At 46.4% G+C, this 16,140-nt stretch overlaps 1 long non-coding RNA gene across 19 annotated transcripts in view; it reads left to right on the top strand.

Annotated features, from left to right (window-relative positions):
• Window positions 1-14,948, top strand: part of LOC125700401 (uncharacterized) — a 54,324-nt gene extending 39,376 nt beyond the window's left edge. For 9 of the 19 annotated variants that reach the window (XR_007379906.1, XR_007379904.1, XR_007379907.1 and 6 more), the window contains one exon: window positions 767-3,507. This is a non-coding gene — a long non-coding RNA (uncharacterized LOC125700401). Of the gene's footprint in view, window positions 1-766; window positions 3,509-4,055; window positions 4,186-6,737 lie in introns of those variants that run through there. The other 10 variants (XR_007379914.1, XR_007379915.1, XR_007379903.1 and 7 more) reach the window with 4 other exon arrangements.
• Window positions 14,949-16,140: the final 1,192 nt, after the last annotated feature.

Below are 16,140 nucleotides of genomic sequence, written 5' to 3'. Positions count from 1 at the left end.
TCTCACGTCTGTATTTTCTGCTTCCCTGCCATCGTGTATGCTTGTTGCCATATCAAAGAGGGAAATTAAATTGGGTTGACATGACTGGCTCTTGACAAACCAATGTTCTTTGATTTTATTCATCATTTTACATCTTACAAGTTGCTCGTTTAATACTTTCTTCTAACCTCTTGAAGGGAATTGAGATTGAGTTGATTATTCCAAATTTTCTTAATGTCTCCACTTTAAAGAAAGGTGCTTCTCTCATCTCCAGGGACCTCTGTGCCTTCATAAATTTTGAAGATAATCACCAAGAGTTCAGTGTTCCTGGGTGCATCTTATCAGATCCTCTCATTCTGAATACATTTGATAAATCCAAACGCCTTTAAACTTCTTTCCTTGTGTTGGCCTTCTTCACCGTTCCCTTCAAAGGTGGTTCTGTTAAGCTTCATTCACAATTAACCTTTTTTTAAAGCCTGAAATGAAGAAGAGGGGGCAAATTCCTGCTTTGAACAGTTGGTCAGCGCTCTGTCCTTCCCCAGACAGTTCTGCACCTACAGGTCTTGCTGTTCTCATTTTACAGCTAATGCATTTGCAGACCCTGGCTGGTTTCCCCTGAAACCTTGAGCATGCAGCCTTAGCTGCTCGCATGCTGCGAACCTGTATTATTCCTGTATTCTACCCCCAGCACATGCCTGTTTCCACTTTCTATACAATTTCTTTCCAGCTTCTAGACCCTGATGCTGCTGTAATGCCATCTAATTATGCTTCTTATCTGCTTTCACAGGGGAGCAGTTTGCTGTTGTGCACCATCTCTAGTCTCTTCAGGGAACTGCCAATTCTGCATTTCCTTACAGCATATTTCCATCCAAGAGAGCTTCTCCACAGCTTCCCTGATCTGTCAGACGCTCATTATTTTGTTATTTCCATTCTCCTGTGTGATTGTGCTGGTGGGAAGAGACACTCAGGTACATTTTCCTTTTGGGATGTGAATTAAGGACTAGACTGATAGGGCTGCAGAACTGAAAGGGGGCCACTGGAAAGCTTCCAAATCCTTCTGGCGGTGGGATGCCCCAGGTGGGACCAACTGGGGACTGCAGCAGAGAGAGAGCTGCCTGGAGAACAGATCCAGAGTTGGATGGGCCTTCTATGCAGGGCAGCACATTGGAAGGGGTGATCTGCAGCAGCCCACCCCCTACACTTTAACGCCTGCTGGGAGCATTCTCCATGCACGTCAGGACTGAGATGACAAGGTCTGCTCATACCTTGACTCTTCAGTTTATATTCATACTGTAGGCTCAGGAGAACGACAGTGTTCCCCACCTGCAGAGCCCTGTGTCGAGGTGGGTTTGGCTGAAGCCTCCATACAGCGGCACCACCTGTACAACTGACATTTACTGTGCTGGCCTGAATTCCTTCACTTTTCCCCCATGGCCATTTGGAGTCAAGTGCCACTGGAAACACAGCTCCCGCCGGGAGGAATTTCAGATGCATTCAGATCTGAGACAGTTTTGAATGTAATTTTGAGTTTTACAATGGCTCTTCCGCTCGCTTGCTCGCCGCAAGTAATGAAGCAGCAAGATAAAAGGCAAGGCCAAGGAAGGTTGTTAAAAAATTGCTTGCAAATTAATGTGAGGACAAGGTGTATGAGTTAATATCATATAAAGACCCTTAAAATTGGCATACATGCATGCACCCTCCGAGCACTGACATTCGCAGGCAGAACTACACTGGTAAACTGAGCCCAAGGGGCTTGATTAACAGGAAATTTTCAGAATGCCAATTAGAGCAAAGTTTACCGAACAAATTGTTTGCACTTGTACCCTAGAACCATCATGAATTTTAATTCAGCATGGATTTACGTGGCTGAAACAATAATTAAAGATACATGAACACTTCACGTTTGGGAGACTCCCCCATGGCTCTGCTGCGTTGGGTGGGAGCAAGGTGTCTGGGCAGGGGCTGCTGCTGCCAGGCTGGTGGTGGGTGGATGTGGGATGCACGTGGCTTTTCCCTGCAGAAACATAGGCAGTTTCCCTAGTCCTGAGCTCACCAATTTGTGCAGTGCTAGTCTCTTGCTTCTTTATTCTTTTTCCCTTTTTTTTTTTTCTTTTTTTTTTTTTCCCCCTTTATGCAATCTGACAAAGAATGATCCATGGGGTGTTTTCTCAATAAATGCTGGCTTGTTGTTTCCTGCCTTTTGCTTTTGGTGCTTGGAAAATATTAAATTAGCTCCTCGGCTCCCCTGAGACCGATGCCTTGCCTAGTAGTTTTGCTGGCCCTGGGCTGACCGAGGGCTCCTTTCTCTCCTCATTTCTGCTCTTCTTCAGCCAGCCCAGGGTTGGAAGGTGGGGAAAAGCTTCACCCACTGCCATAATGCACTGAGCAGCTCAACTCAAGGCAAAGCAGTGCTACTGCACAGCATCAACAAAAAGTCACGATTGAGAAGCACAATGTATATGTATGCCTTCATTTAAATTCTTCTCTCCCTCTACTAGTGCTGATAAATAAGTTACACGTATTTTTTAGAAGAAGTTATTTTCTGTCACTGCACTTTTAAATGTCAAGCTCCTGGAGAGGAGTCTTCAAGATAGTTTAAGGTCAGTCAGGCTTCAAGGAAGAAAGATGCAGGTGGAGAAGAAAAGCTGCTGTTGTGCTGTGGTCCAGCTCGAAGCAGGGCTCTGCTCTGAGCGATGGGCAAAACAGGCACCATGCATGGAGATGGTGCCCGAAGGCATTGCCCTGTCTGCACCACTGCACTTACCCTCGGCTATGGAATTACTGAAGACTTCTACACACAGCCCACTGGCTGGAAATTATCTAGCCTGTTAGTTCAGGAGTACTCATGAATAATGTATACATCCAAAGGTCGGTTTACAAATGATTAATTAACCTTATGAGAGGTTATCCTCATTGGCAACATCATTCACCCTAAACAGCTTAATCATGTCTGCACAGAACAGCATATCTGAAACACAAACAATTGTTTGAGAAGGAATATTGGGGAATCATAGAGCAAGGACCAGACATCTGCACTGCCCTCTGGAGCAGCGACCGAACACCAAGCACAGGGAAAAGCTGAACCACATCTCCAGGCTGCTCTGTAGGACTCGAGAATCATTTGCTGGAACCTGGTGGCTGCATGGTGGGGTGTAGCTGGCAAGGTGCAGAAATTGCACCTTTGCTAAGGTAAATAGATCAGGCATTTATTTTCATGATGTAGGAGCTCTGCTCTCCTGACAGTGAGCGCTGCTCCTGGTGCCTCCTGCTGCGTCTAACGGCTGCTGAGCTCAGTGGGGATATTGCCTGGGCAAACAGCCCTTTAGTCCAAGGGCTTTTTGCATTTGTTACCAGTGGTTTGTTATCCATGTCTATTAATAAAGTGCTCCTAAAAGCACTTTGCCTGTCTGGAGTAATTTCTGGCTGGGACTGGGATGCTTCCAGTGAGCAGCATCTCTGCATGAGCTTGCTTATCTTCAGCAGGGCCCTGAGCTATGGCTGCTGGGGGACCTGGGGAGGCCCCCCCTGGGGAGAGCCCTCTGTCCCCACTCCAGGCTCCCAGTGAGGCCTCATCTCCAAGCAGTGTCACTAATGACAGTCATTTGTTAGTTATACAATGAACTCTGTTTTGGCAGAGCATGTTGGGCTGAGGGCTGGCCTGCATCAGAACCCCTCTCTGGACTGGTGAGAGTAAATGGAAACTCTGTCTGCATCAGAAAGGTGCTGTTCCTCCTGCTCCTTCTTCCTCCTACCCTCTCCTTCCCCTCCAACAACAAGCAGGACATAGAGCTCACTGGGGTTTTTTTTGGTACAAAGAACAATTTGCCCTTCTTGACAAAGCCCTTACATTCGACACAGCAGAACCATTTTTTTACCTATGTTTAATCCATAAATGGCAGAAGCAACCTGTTCACACCTGAGCACCCATCCTGAAATGCATGAGGTTTCCAAAGTAATTCAGCTTGACTTCAGTGTTTCTGAGAGTGGGGTGGTGTCACTCAGTGAGCAAAGAGCAAATCTGAGAGAAAATGGACAAAAATGCTTATCTTGAGCTGTTGTGTTTTGCTTTTGTCCAGCCAGGCTGAACCCCAGAGTGACAATGATGTCTGAAGCACAACTTTGATATGGTGCAAGACTCTAAACTGAGGACAGTCATCCCTAGAAACACCTCCCAGCCTCGATGCCTCAAGAGTCAGTCTTCTCCAGGTATTGCAGGTCCCATGCTCATGGGCTCAGCCCAGCAGTAAGGGGGAGCCCGTGCCACAGCTCTGCTGTCTGCTGGTGGAACACCAAGCCCTTCCTGCATCTGTCTTGTGGCTGCCACATCCTCACTAAATTGCTCCATTTTAATACATATATTTATGCTTTTTTTTCCTTTTTCTTTTAGAAGCGCTAAAGTGATTTACAACATTTTTCATTACATTTTTTAATCCTTCACAATTAAAACAAATCTTTTCCCCCCCGCTTTGCCCGGTTTTAAAAACATATCTTTTGTTCAGCTCATGCAGAAAAATATGGATGGAAGCAACTCCTAAAATCCCCAACCACAGGAAACAAAATTGGTGTTTTTCCAAGTTAAGTACTATAACAGAGTGAAACATACATGTTTAATTTGAAAATGTTGATTCCAAATGGATTTTTCTTTTGAAAAAACTTCCCCCAAGCAAGTCAATATTTGTAATCAAATTGAAATTTCCTGTGGGAATTATTTATTTTCATGAGGTCTAATTTTTACAGGGGAAAATTCTACGCAGGAAGGTTTAAGTTGCTGTAAACCAGTGTTAGGAATCTGGGTGGTAGGAGGGGGCTGGGAAATCCCACTCTCTGCTGCAAAGTGTCACCACTTCCCTGTGATGGAGATGATCTGATGAAAAAGTTGAAACTCTTCTTCAAAGAGGGAAAAGCATGAGCTCCCCCCCTATATGTTTTTTGAGAACACAGCAGCGTGGGATAGGGCTCACCTCGAGCAACGTTAGAGATGGAAGAGAGATACCCAAGGTGGCTGTTTTGGGCTTCCTGCGCTGGGGTGCCATGTAGTTGACCTATCTTTGTTCTGCCATCTGTAGTGAGTCATGCCATTGACTTCGCTCGCCTTGAGTAGACACGGAGATAAGAGCTACTGCTCCATGACCACTGTAACCATACAGATCCCACCCACAGTGCCTGACACGTTCATGGGTACAGGGGGAACGTGCAACCCTGTGCCTTGTGTTGCTATTACTGCACTGATGAGACTCTCAGCTAGTTCTCCAAACCTCTTGTTGGTCTTCCAGCGCCTACAGAGAAGCCCTTCAGAGACGGTCGTCGTAGCTTCATCCTAAGGGCGATTTTCTTGTAGAACCTGTGTCCATTGTAGAGCAGTGGTTGTGGTTAATGACGTGCATAATTTACATTATTATGCCTTTCATTTTTGTATTATGATAAATCACCCGCCTTCCCACTTCTTTTTATTGTGATGCACTGGGAACACAATATAGCAGTAGGAAAACAATACAGAGCTGCCCTGTCAGTCTCAAGCACAGAAACAGCACACCCATGCTACAAACACTCACAGATGCACAGCACCGTATCAGATTATTAGCTCCAAGGCAACTGTCAGCATGCAGTTTTATTGGAAATGAAAACAAGGTAATTCAAGATTTATTTTCTCTCTAAGGAAGTGCCAGGAGGCAGGAGCCAGCCCCCGGCATCTCCCGTAAAACACCCGGCGCATGGCAACGTGCTGCTCCTCAAGCAGAGCTCCTGGACTGGGGATTTTTTGAGTTATCTCTTCCAAAGGAGGAGAATTCTCCTCCTTGTCCCCAGACTGTATCCTGAAGGGAGTGATGTAGATTGAGTGACTCGAGTTTTGCTCTACCTAAAGGGAGATAAATGCACCCTACACTACTGTGGCTGCAGGCACAGCTCCTGGGAGACCTCGGGTGGCTCTTAATCATATATCCTTGAAGCTTCAGAAACATTCCCTGATTATTTTCCAGCTCAAAGCATTCGTTGCCTTCAGGATATTACCATCTTTGCCCCCTTTCTAATGGCTTAGGGTGAACTGATCACCAAATTAAAATCCTTATTAGCAGCTATCTTGGTACGTCGTGCCCTGATTTTATTGCTGTGCCCAAATGCGATATGTGCCTGGGCACCAAGACAGGCACACACTGTGCCCAAGCTGAAAATATTTAGGAACTGGTAGGAACATCACAGGAAATATTTCTGAGTGATTAATTTAGAGTTGTTGAAGACTGTTCTAAAAGATGCTCTAAATGCATTCATACCAGCTGCACTGGTTAAAAAGGCAATGAAAAAATACACCTTGGTTAGATGAAAGGTGAAAGAAGCAATAAAAACGCATAAAACAACCTGTATAATAAATGGGATAAGAGCAAACCAACGGCAACAATTATTGGTCAGAAGGCAAGAGATGCAAACAGTGCTTGACAATAAGCTGTGTCATGAAAAGAGCCTTAATGGAGATAGAGAGGCAGCCTCCACGTTCAGGTGTTTGAGTTCGCAGCGATGCTGGCAGTTCTGCAAAGAGGGAGCCCAGCAGGGCTGCTCTGGTGTGTCGGTAATTTCAAATGGAGGCTTGCTGTCATGTTTTGGACTGTGCTGAACTGTTAATGAAACATGCCTGCCTCCCCCTAGGTGTATGTATTTCTTTAAAATCTGAGAAACAAAGCTTGGAAACCTAACTCTTCAGACTGAAATGAGAAAAAAGAAAAAAAAAGCTTGTTTTCTTAGTGTGTAATCAATCTTTTTTAAAGGTCTTCCCAGCTCTATCATCACTCAAAGATGCAGGAAGAAGATCCTGCAGGGCACTGTGGAAAGATCTGCATCCAGCAGTACTGTTCGGACAGTCGTATTCGACCATCATTTCCCAAATGTGTGCATGCCGTGAGGTGTTCAGCTGCTGCTCGGGATGTCGCCACCAAGGGGAGCATCCCTCCTTGGGACACTGATCTCTGCACTCCTGATGCTGAATTATTCTGGGAAGGAGCATCTGGAAAACAAATTAGTGAGGTGTTTTTACCAGAAAATCCAGTGGCAACAGATACCTGCAAGCAACAGGGCCCAGAGACTTGTACTTCCCTATTCTGACGAGTGAGCTTGAGGTTTGCCAGCACCTCTTGGCGAGCAGGAAGCCTCCAGCTGTGTTATTAGCTCTTTTGACATGGCAATTGCTCCAAAGGAGTTTCTCCATCCTCCCTAGCTTTGCCTTAGTTGAAGGCTGAGAAGCCCCTGGCCGCCACCCATTCCAATACATCTTGCAGGTAATCCATAGTTTCCTAGGTCAGAGAAGACTCTCAGCAGCAATCCTCTACTCTTAAAGTCAATCCCCTTTGCTAGTTGGAAAATGGCTGCAGCACAATCTAGTGTTCTGCCTTGGGTGAAGTCAGCCAACTTTACACTCTCAAGGTCTTCATCCGAAGCAGAAGTAATGCAGCAAAATGGACTCAACCAAGAAGTTGTTGACAATACCAAGACTTGGAGGAATTAAAGTAAATGACCAAAGTAATTTTTTTGGCAGAGTACTCAATCTCAAAGGACTGTGTGCTGTCCTTTCTTCCCAGGGCATATTCTGGGATAGATCTTCAAGAGTAATCTACAGTCATCTTGAGCCATCCCCTACTGCCCACAGCAAAACTGTCTGACCAAAACTTCAGGTAGAACGTACCAGCTCAACGTGCTCAAGATATACCACCCAAAGGACTGACACCACCGGTAGGACCAAAAGAATGATGTGTTCAGCATGCTCAGGTTGGACTTCATGCCCACAGGCAGCTGGTTTATCCTCATGGGACAAATCCTGCATTGCCCAGGAAACACACTGTGCCAATCCATCGTGGATGAGAGAACACATCCATGCATGGATCCTGAGGACTAACCCTGTTCCTTTCTCCAGGCGCCTGGGAACTTTGGCCACACACACATACAGACCAGCCAGGTACTGCAGGAAGCAGCAGGATGATAGATTGCAGCTGCAAGCTAAGACGTACACACACAAAACCCATTTTTTTCTCTGCAAGGTTCAACCATTTTTGCTCCATCTGAGGCTTGAATCCAGGTTCTCCTGCCTGGCAGCCAGGGATGCTGGAAGCGGCTCAATATTAAGCCTCAGGAATGGGGGCTCAGGTTCTGTTCCCCAGCCTAGGGCAGTGCTGGTAAAGACCTTCCCTCACCCAGGCGCCTGGGAAGCTTTTGGCTGCTGCTGGCATTGGCGCAGAAAGCAAGAAGACATTTACTTCCAGGAACAGATGCAAACACAGGGAATTGCCAATTGGCCAAAATCAAATACAACCTGACCTCTGATGATCTGGAGCCTTACTACTTTCAAACAACACTGCACTCAATGTTGGCAATATAACAGTTTACCTTGGAGACCCAAGGGCTAAAGGAGAAATGAAACCTGAAGCTGCTGGGGATGTTGCTTTCCCACTGTTTCTATTACTGATAACAGGCCAGCAAAACCCCATAAGGTCCTTGAGCTTGAAGAGAACCTGCTTGCACCTTCTTCCCAGGGTTTTGTGCCAAAGTACCCCAAAACTTAAGAGCTGGGTTTTATCAGAACACCCGAACTTCTTTAAATATAGAAAGTAGGGAATGAGCTGGATGTTCTACCCCGGGAGGAAGGTCCTTTCTTTTGGGTTTCCTTTCAGTCCTGCAAACTCCCAGCTATCCCCTGGATCGTCATAAAGCCTTGCTGCCCCCAGAAAAGCCCCTTTCTTTCCTTTGAAGGGGAGCTGACACCCACAGGGAACAAACCCTAAGTCAGAAATAATGGGAGTCCTTTGAAAAAAGAACCCAATAATGTCTGAGTCTGAATATAACCACAAGGAAAAAAATGGGAACTTATCTGCAATATGCACCCCCTCCCAACCAAATTAATACCCTGGACCAGAGCCTTGTCCAGAAGCAGTGTAAATATCTCAGCAACTCATTACCTTGTTAATTGGATCACTCCAAGCTTTTTGGAACCAGTCTAAAGCACAGGCAAATCCATTAAAAAATGGATTTCTTATTTCTCTATAGCTGTCTCTAGCTTTATTCCTTTTTCTATTAAACATTGGCTAGAGTAACTTTTCCCTTTACCTCAGCTCTTTCCCAGCAAGGCATTTCCTACATTTTGGATGTGTGTCCCTCTTCCTGCCCCAGAGGTGCTGTGTGGGTGCTGGTAGGGTACGCTGGGAGCAATAACCCTCCTCCTGCCAAACTGCCTCTCCTCATCCTGTTCCCACATCCTGGGGTCTCCCTCATTTGGATGCTCCAACCCCAGCACAGAGGAGAAATGCATCTAGGGGAATTCTGAGCTGCACTTTGCACTTTTTGCCTAAGAACCTAAAGATGTGTGGGGAGGAACCAACACATTGCTTCCATCCCCTGTCCAAACCTTTCACTTCCCAAGGCATCCACATGCTTGCCTGCTGATTAAGAGCACAAGGGCCACCGTGTGAGATTGGACACGACAGCAGCATAAGGGGAGCCATATGCTCCACCAGGAGAGGAGCATACAGTGATTAGGAGAGGGGCTGGTGCCCAGGGCCATGGCTGATGCTACAGAGATGTGGATGCTGCTCCCCTCACAACTCAGCCTTTCCTACCCTCAAGGACCTCACCGTGGGCAGCACAAGGAGGTGGCATCCATGCACCTCCCATTTCTGCACACAGGGAGGCCTCCATTTGTTTTTCCAGGACCCAGCAGCCCAGCCTTCTCCTCGCCCTATGAAAAAAATCACTTGGCCTCCCTGCAGCATCAGCAGCGCTGGGTGACGGGACTCAGGGCTCCTGCTTCAGGCGTCCTCAAAGTGCCACCATGTCCCTAAGGCAGAGCACAGTCAGGGCCAGGCAAAAAGTCCTCCCGCAATTGTGCTAAAACATTCTAACAGCCAAGAACCATTTTCTGCATGGTGGGTCAAGCAGTAAAGCTGTTGAATAGACAGGGCCAGGAGCTGGTGTAGAATGTAGCAGCACAGAATGCCTTTTTCCCAGCAGCTGTGGTGGTCAGGGAAGTCCTTAAGCCCCTTCACTGCTTTTCTGGCAGCACCTTCCCACATCTGTGGGTCTGCACAGTGAACTGTATCACTGGCACAGCTGGAGTTAATTTTGACTTCTGAAAGAGGGAAGGAGGATTATGTTTATATATATATGCATATAATAATGTGTATTTTTAAACACAGGAAATCCTGGTCCCTCCCTGGGGCTCAGCTGGATGGGTCGCAGGGCCAAAGGAAATGCTCTGCAGCAACGCCCTGCATGCCAAGCACTTTACCAGGGCACGTTTTTGCAGCTCTTGAGCTCCTTATGCAGCTCTTGGGCTCCAGCCTGCAAAGCACTCCACGATGTGGTGGGGATAAAACATGGTGAACATGGTTGGCACTGTGCTGCTGGTTGCACACCCTGAGGTCTCACCACATCAAGCCTCGTGCTGATGCTGATGCTTGGCCATCCAGCTACCATCCTGAGGGGAGCACAGACCCATCCCCACCTCCTTCCACTCACCTCAACACCTCTCCAGTGTCCAGATAAAGGAAACAGCAGATGGCGTCCCACACAGAGCTGGTTCTACCCCTCTCTGTACCCAGCAGGTCAGCAGTATCACAGCAGATCACTGTGGTCTCCTCCAGCTGCCTCCACCACATTCCAGGACCCTCAAATCCAGCAGCATGGAAAAACCTGCAAGATGACAGAGAGCCCTCTTATTCCTGCCGTAATTAATCCCTTTGGAATTCAATTAATGAGCTCCCCGCTGCAGCTATCAAGCCTCCATCAGTTAGGCAAACAGGCGTGCAAGCCAGTCTGGGTCTGTACGAGCACAAGACAAATATTTCACCATGTTCAAATAGAGCCTGTCCTTCTGCACCCTGTGCAGCTCAGCTTTAAGGTGTTGCCCACTGGTGGGAACTTCAGGGCTCAGTTGGTGATTGGAAGAACCTGTGCCTCTCACCCATCCTGACCTGAGAGCATCTGCCATGGAAATGGGCCAGGATATGCACCAGTGATGGTGAACAACAGCCAACACCGCTGGTGCTGGATGATGCCTTATTTTTATGGTTTTCTGTCTCTTTTTACACATTTAGTTGTGCTGGAAGTGTGGCCACTGCTATGTTCTGAGCTGCTCTCCTGGGATTTTGGAAGTGGGGAAGCGTGATTCAGGCCACGCATTGCAGGGCACCCAATTTCAAACCCCAGCTGCTGCAGTCTCATCAGCTTCCCAAACAAGCTGGCTCAAAGAGCAGCCGTCCCTGGCTGCTTGTCCACTGCCGGTGCCTACCAGGACCCAGCAGCCCCATGTGTGTGGGGATGAACAAGCAGCAGCTGCGGCTCCAATCTGGGGAGCTCATCCCAGGGGTGCAGGTGATGGAGCACCCCACTCCCGCTGCAGTGCTGGGAACCACATGCTCCCACCACGATGGATATTTCCCATCAGCACACTTTATTCAAAATGAAACCCATTATGGCAAAGAAAAAAAAATAATCTTTAATGATTATACTGCATCAACATGAATGATGTCACGTGTCCAGACTGCCTCGAAAAGCACTAAGTTGCCAAAAGATGGTGAATGTGTTCAATATGGAGTGAGAGGGACCAGAAGAGAGGCTAAAACTGAAACTTCCCAGCTACGCTGTTGATGCATTTTCTTATTTTCTTTTGTTGAACAGTGTGCTCTGTTTTGTTTCAAACACAGTGTTATTGCAGTGGGGTTCTGTTAGGCCCTGGGGGATGCATGGAATTTAGCAGAACCTGCATCCCCGCTCCCACCCCTCACTTGACCAGGACGACCTGCAGCTTGGGCTTGGTGCAGATGTAGACCAAGAACCTGTTGGCTCCGTGTAACCTTGTATCATGGCTATATATTTATGCCATACAAAACCTATAGCAAAAAAAGATCTATCCGTTTAATTAGTGAATCTTGTGCAATTCTTGAAAGCGGTGCCCTCACACACTGGTGGCTTTGCCCTGGGGGAAGTTTGGGGTCAGTCCAGCTGTTCCCACCGTTGCTCGGTGTCACGATCCAGCACACAGCTAACACAAGATCCTGATGAAATGCAGATGGCAATGCCAGAAAGCACTGGCGTGAGGCATGGATGCCAAGCAGCAATTTGTTCTCTGTCAAACACAGCCTCCCCAGCCTGGCCAAGCAAGAAGTGCTGCGTTATGGGGGTGAGGGCATTATTTCTTAAATATGGCCTTTTAGAACCCAAATTTTCACGTTTGTACACTCATATTTTGCGGTAGAGGTGGAGTGCATCATTTCCCTGGTTAAACATCATTTCGTTTGTGTTGCGTGTGGATTTATAATGAAACGAGGGTCACAGCGACCCTGGTAATCTTATGGCTATTTTGCCAATATTCTCCTTGAGTCACGGCGATTTGACCGAGGGGAAAATCCTGAATGTCCAGAATAACCCACAGCCTCACAAAGCACGAACCAAACCTTCCTCATCACCTCCCACCCACTGCCACCCAACAAATCAAAATGTCTCACGACTTTTTTGGAGAATAACAAAGGCAATAAACTTCTACATCAAAGGCAAACCCCAGGCTCCCAAACTGCTTTTGGAAATGCATCTTTTATCCAAGCTCATAAGAAGTACCACACCACCTCCTTTCCCCCCACCCCTCCCTCATTCCTGTAAAATATTTAGCGCTTTTTCTTCCCAAATTTATAAACAAGTTGGCTGATTGTGCTGATGAAAACAGGTTTAAAAATTAATTGAAAGCCTTTAAAAATTAATAATTATTTCAGCTAATTAAGGGTGGCAGCTTAACATCTTTTAAACTGTTAACAATTTGGTAACTGCTGTGTGCTTGCTGTTGGAATAGAAAATGGTGGGGACTGTGAGCTGAAAAAATGTTGTATTAGTGTTTTAGACCCTGAGCAGGTTTTGGGCCCTTCTGCGTCGTCTGCGTTATTATTGGCAGCAATACCACATCTATCAAAAAATGGATCTCTACCATCATCATTTTGCTGGGATTTCTCATGTTCCAGATAATTTAAAATGCTTTCTTGTTGTCCGTAACACATTCGGATACGGATTTTTTAAATGGATACTTTCACTTCTCTCATCAATTGTTCTTTATTTCATAGCATCTGATTTTTAATCACAACCATTACCTTCCCCCTTTTCCTGATTTGTTACTTATTATCTGCAGCTTGGCTCGCTCCTCTCGCTTCCATTTTTTGCCAGGATTTGTTGTGATCTTTCCTTTGTGATCATCATAAATACGCTTGTCAGGAAGGAACCGAAACAAAGAACATTTATAGCTCTGAGAATTTGAGAGTTTTCTGTTTTCCAATAAATCAGTTGGCAGAGCTGTAAAAACGTGCAGCATGTGTGAGAACTGACTGTTGGGTTTGGCTGTAAGGGCTTCCAACTCTTTATTGTAGCTGAATTGGGCAGTTGATACCCGTGGCATCTCTTGCAATTGCAGAGCCCCTCAGCAGGGGATACTATGGACCTTGGCCCAACCTCAGCACCAAAAACCACCTGGCTGTACCCTACAATGCAAAAGAGCCTGTATTTAGAATCATGGAATTGGGGTTGGAAGAGATCATCCAGTCCAGCCATCAGCCTGTCCCACCGTGCCTGCTAACCATGTCCTCAAGTGCCACATCTCCATGGTTCTTGAGCACTTGCTGGGATGGTTACTCCACCATTTCAGCCCTAAATCCCATGCTACGTACTAAAGGCAGCCCTCTGTTTCCAGTTCAGACCTGCTGTGCCATGCAGACCTCCTCCTGCTCTGAGCTCGCATTGCAGCTTGGCCCCGCTCTCCCATCTCACGAGTTTCCTGATGGATTCCTCCACAAAGCTTCAAACCAGAACTGGAGTTAAGAGGAGCCAACAGTCCGTATGGGGAGGTGCTGCAAGGCCAGCGGGACCCGAGGCATCCCACTGCACCTCCCTGTGATGCTCTTCCTTACGCTGCTCAGTTACTCCAGAGCCCATCCAGACTCTACAGTGCCCTTTGGCAGAAGTTTAATTATGCAAAATCGTTATGAAAAAGCATTTCTTTTGCCTGGTTCACATGCCCTCCTTCTTGCCAGCCGCTCCCAGCCCTCATCTTTGCCGCCTTCCTCTGCGTCAACCCTTCTTTCTCATTTCCTCTCTTTGCTTTCCAGTGGAGGGAACAGATTTGTGAGCAGTATTTAAGTAGCAGGTGAATTATTGATCTACTCAATGACAGATTGATCTCTTCTGTTGTGTTTAACACTTTTATTTTCCTCTAAAAATTTCCACGCTCAATTTACTTTTTAGGCCATCACAGATCGCTGAGGCGATGTTTTCATAACATGATGGCTATGCGAGGTCCAGGTTATCTTTCCCGGGCAGTAACAGCTCATTGAAGGCTCACGACTATTTAAAGTACAAATGGATGGCTTCACCCACGCTCATCATTTTGCACATTTCCTGGATTCCCTCTTATTTTGCTGTCCAGAGGCGTTCGGCTGCAGCTTCTCACTATCAGCTCTGACTGTTGAGGTGTTTGGGGCCCCATTCAGTACTATTCCATTTTGCACATTCAGCTCTGATCCCACACCTCGACCCTCCCCTGCCCTGCACAGCTCCTGCTGCCGAGGTGATAGACAAAAAGGGTCAATTATGGGATTTCTATACCTTAGAAAGCTGCTAATAAAAAAAGGGCTCTCCTTTATCGTAGTTTTAAGCTTAATTTGTCATCTTGTGCTCTTCTTTATTTTCCTCATTTGGACACGACTTCCACTTTCTGGAGGATACTATTTTACCTCTGACAAACTCCTTTAGTCTATTCTTTAATGAGAACAGCTAATTTTTTGCCCTTTTAAAGTCTCTTTTGATAATTGTATAGATCTGCTCTCATCATCTAATAGAAGATCTTTAAACAATGTCTATGTCCCCTGGAAGAATTTTACCCTTTTGACAACTGCTTTTTAATTCTTTTTAACAAGCTCACCACTTTAATGTGGATCGCCTTTTTGAAATGAAGTCGCAATGAACTTTTTCATTTTTTTCTTTCTTCCTTTTTTTTTTTTTAAAGGAAAAAAAAAAAGTCCTGTAATGCTACTGACTTTAAGTACATTATGGGCACCTCTAGAGAGGCCCTTCAATCACATTTTAAATTAGCCCCGTGGCCTGCGCAGGATTGAATCTACCATCGCTTCTGCTGGCTGGCCCAAGAAGGAGCTCTATTTTTGTGTTGTCCAGACATTTTACCATTCTGCTCTGGGAGTATTCCAAGTCCCTCAGCACAGAGCTGGTTTCCACCCTGTTCAAACAGCTTTCTCCACTCATGCTGCCATGCATCACCCAGCCAATATGCCGTGCCCATCCATCCAACCCCAATGCTTTCATCCCAACGCCTTCCGTCTTTGCATCTTCAGCACTCCCCTCTGCATACCTGGCCACCATTGGGCTGCTCCCCGTAGGTCTCACCTCTGCAGGATGCCCATAAAGGTGTCCTGGTGGCGGCCCAGGTCTTACCTCTCCTCCAACCATCTCTTCTGCAGGTCTGGGACTTCTTTGGTGGCAACCCAGATTTTCCATTATTCATCGAGTGTTATTCCTGATAAGAGAGACGGCGCTAAAAAGCAATTAAAATCCTCAGGTTGTGCATTAAAATAATAATAATAAAAACGAAGTAATTTAAAACTCTAAACATGCTTTTGACATCTTCTAAATTAAAAATCAGACCTTCCTCCGCATTTCTCAGTTCACAAAATTTAATCAGTGTTACCATTTTAAGGGAGTATTTTGGACTAAGCAAGATGCAAATTTTTTGAAGGACGGGAAGGAGCACTGTTTCAGGTTTCAGGTTTAGCCTATGGCTTCCATCCCACTCCTTGCCCAGGACCATCATCTATCTGCAGGTGGCATCATGGGCCCTGTGCCAGCAGGAGGGCTGCGGAAATCCCCCAGTGCCGTCCCTGCTCCCATCTTGTAGGCTGAATGCAGGATTATTTCCTGGTCTCTTCATTTCCTCTGAGCTTTCTTATCACTGCTAAAAGCTGTCAAGAGCATTCGGCCACAGGGAAGAGGGAGAAAAGCAGACAAAGAAGACTGTGTTGCAGAAGAGGTGTGCTATGGGAAGCAGAATGGCCTCAATACTTCTTCCCATATCAGTTTTGTGTGATTTCTTAGGCCACGAGCCCACGGAAGAACAAATCGGTAGAAAGCCATGCTAACTCA

Source organism: Lagopus muta, chromosome 14 (genome assembly GCF_023343835.1).
Source record: "Lagopus muta isolate bLagMut1 chromosome 14, bLagMut1 primary, whole genome shotgun sequence".
Taxonomy (NCBI): domain Eukaryota; kingdom Metazoa; phylum Chordata; class Aves; order Galliformes; family Phasianidae; genus Lagopus; species Lagopus muta.
Note: the sequence above shows the minus strand (reverse complement) of the source record. Positions and strands in the feature narration are given on the sequence as shown.